Genomic DNA, 3,391 nt, shown 5'->3' with positions numbered 1-3,391 from the left:
GGTTTGCTGTGTGATCAGCTCAGTGTGTGATTGTGCAACTCCGATTGAGACCTGTTTCAAAGTTTTATGGAACCTCTGAGAAGCAGACAGTTGGGATCTACCATGAGCTACACATCTCTGTGGACTCCCAAACACATGAAGTAAGCAAAAGCTGCTGGGAATTTTCTCTGAAATCCAATTTAATGAGCTCTTCATCACTTTGGAAGGGAGCTGGAGGTCAGGGTCCATGACAACCACCTGTCCTGAAGGGCATGGACCCTTCTGCCCACACCACATCTGCTGATCTTCATGCCACTCTCAAACTTCATTTGTAGAGCTGTGGGGGATATTTGGTGGTATAAACAAGAATCCCACCAAACAAAACAGTCTGCAGTCAAGTTGTCTTTGTTCCTGTGCATTTTTCATTTGTAACGTTGACAGAACAACATGGAAGTTTTTACATTTCTTAAAATGTATGCTCTGAAAAAGGTAACATCTCACTCCAGTCAGGGTTTATCCAAACTTTCCCAAACTGCGGTTGATAAACCCTCCCACATAAAAACAGCTTTAAGACCGTGCCTCACAGCCACTACATCCATTTTGTATATTTTCCATGTATGACATTTCTGTCTTTCCTGGTTTATGCGTGATATCCGTTGTTCTTAAGTGTCTCTTGGGTTTGTCATTCGTTGACGTGCGCAGATTTCTATTGTGAGTTTGGGCTGACAGGTCTTTATGTGAATTGCAACTCCATTAGTAAATCCAAGCAGTTTATTTTAAAAAATTGGATGATTGAACGTATCAATCTTATTACGCTAGTATCGATACTTCACCTTGATATCAATGCTGTCGATACTAAAAGACTCTTCACTGATGTATAACTCTTTGATCGCGTACACGGCGCACCTATACTAAAATATGTTATTGATGCACGAATTACGAATAAATGCATATAAAAAGCGCAATAATTACTCACGGTTTGTGTTGTGTTGATTCACGTGTTCTTTGTGTGGTTTAATTGTACTTCTTTCGTGGTTTTAACATGGTTCATTCATGATGCATTTGTGAAAATTTCACATAAAGACCTTTTCTCACTTTTACCATGTATATTCACGTATGACCAATATTGCAATAGGTGTAAAATGTATGTAGTGGCTGCGTGAGATTGCTTTAAGTTCAGACGTCATTAGGATCCTCTAAATACAAACTGAGCCAGGCTATATTAACACATTCATCTACAGAAAGTCTTTGCGACTGAAGGGGGAATGCAGCAACATATCTGCAATTACTTTACAGGCACACTTGTTTTTTTACAATCACTAAATGCTCCATGTATCTAATAGGAGCAGAAGAAACGCTTTGATTTGCTGCACAGAAACTGTCAATCATTCATTAACCTTGATGCTTTGTACACACCTGGCATGTTGCCAGGTTCAAAAAAGTTTTGGCATTCTAATAATTATAATAATGCATTTTATTTAAAATCACATTTCAAATCACTCAAGAACATTGTACAAATTCAAAATTAAAACACAATAAAATCCCTTTAACAAAATGTTAAAGCATAATGAATAAATTAACATTTTAATAAAATCAGATGAAGGAAAATTGTGATTTGGAAAAGCAAATTTAAACAGGTAAGTTTTGAGTCTGGATTTAAAAATTGAAAAGGAGTCAATGTTACGGAGGTCAGAGGGGAGAGAGTTCCTAAAGTTGGGGAGCTGAGCGGCTGAAGGCACGGCTCCATGGCGGTCCTGCTGGCCCTGGCCTGGATGGCAGATGTGATCGCCCGGGGGGAGGTTGTTCTCTACCTGCCACCGTGCGGGTGTTGAGGGGTACTGGCTGTCAGGTCTTGGTGTGGGGATGAGTAGGTACTCCCCCTCCTGTTTTACATTCCATCATCCACCTTAGAAAAACATAAATACTCACTTGAGCACAGGTGCTATCTCACCTTTGCCCAAATAGTTTGTGTGACTGAATGAAATGTTTCACATGTGTTGGTCTGAATGTATAAGTATGCGTGTGTAAGCGATAGTTGTAATATGTCCATTTTGACATGTTTGTATGAACATTTTTGGAGCCAACAGGTATGTTTATAACGTTTGAGTGTGTGGGGACAGGCCCCGCCCCCTCTAGATTTGTATTACTTGTAACCGGGACTGTACTGATTATAAACATACAGCAAATTGTGTCATGATCAGCTAGGCTGAGCAGACCCAGATGCTGGAACCCGGAAGGACCATAGGAGAAATGGATATTTAAAGGATTTATTGTTCCAGTAACTTGTTGATGATGGGACGAGGACCAGTGGGCGAGTATGGATGTTGAATATCCAACGGCATGGTAATTCTGGTGAAGCGGCTGGGAGCAGCGTGGCGTGGAGTGGTGGCGTGGCTGGAGGCCACACAAAAAAAAGGCCACACAAAAAAAACCTCTATAAAAATATAAGTAAGATGAATAAAGTTTAGCCCAAATTACAAAAAAGATGTTGATGGTTTGGACTTCTGGATGAGGCTGGATATTTCACTGGAATCGGGGAGCTGACAGGAAGAAAATGTACGAGAAACAGAAAAAGAGTCATAAGGGATGGGAGCAGAAGTGGAGTGGAGATGCTGATGGATATCTTAAATTTTCTGGTTAAAGAATGACAGGAGAGAATAACAGGTGTCATGTGAATAGAAAAGAAGACTGTCGTGAGGTTGAAAGATATTAATCATTAAAGAAAAAGTAATTTTGGAATTTCGCTGATCCGTTCAGTGAAGGACTTGGAGACGTGCAGAGGCGGTCGAGTTCACACATTTGGGGAGGCTGGAGAGCACTTTGTGGTCCACAGGGCATCCAGTGTTACAGGGGGGGGCAATGAGTGGTGTGGAAGTGGATGGATTTGGACGTGTCTTCGTGGTAATGTTGGCGTGTGCCACGGTGGATACCTCCGGTAAGCAGAGAGTCCATGTGGAAGCAAAGCAGAGGCATGAGGAGTCGCAGCCTGACAACGAAAACGGAGTAGTTCTGACGCTGAGTACTAGACGTGGGGCAGCGGCAAAGCCAGAGGAGGAGCAATGTTTGAAAGATTATTGATTTTTACAGAATGGTGTTTTCACGGAGCTTGCACTTTGTTGATGGTCCCTCAGCAGCCATCTTGCTACTGTGTCTCCACTTGTTCCATTATCGGACACAGATAAGTTTTGACACAAATGTCGCTCAAGGAATGTGTCTAAAGTCCGAGCTCAGCCGTGGCGAGCTTTAATTCGCAGCAGCAGATTTGCGCAGTTGTAATTTGTGGTTGTAACTTTAAATGAACACATGTAAATGGTAATTTGTCTGTTGTGATTTTGTTTGTCAAACTTAACAGCAGAAGACACACAATTGCAGATTTTTGGTGCGAAAGTTCTCAAATTCTATTTTACAAGTT

Source organism: Oryzias latipes, chromosome 23 (assembly GCF_002234675.1).
Source record: "Oryzias latipes chromosome 23, ASM223467v1".
Classification (NCBI taxonomy): Eukaryota; Metazoa; Chordata; class Actinopteri; order Beloniformes; family Adrianichthyidae; genus Oryzias; species Oryzias latipes.
The sequence above is the reverse complement of the archived record's forward strand: the minus strand, read 5'-3'. Positions refer to the sequence as shown.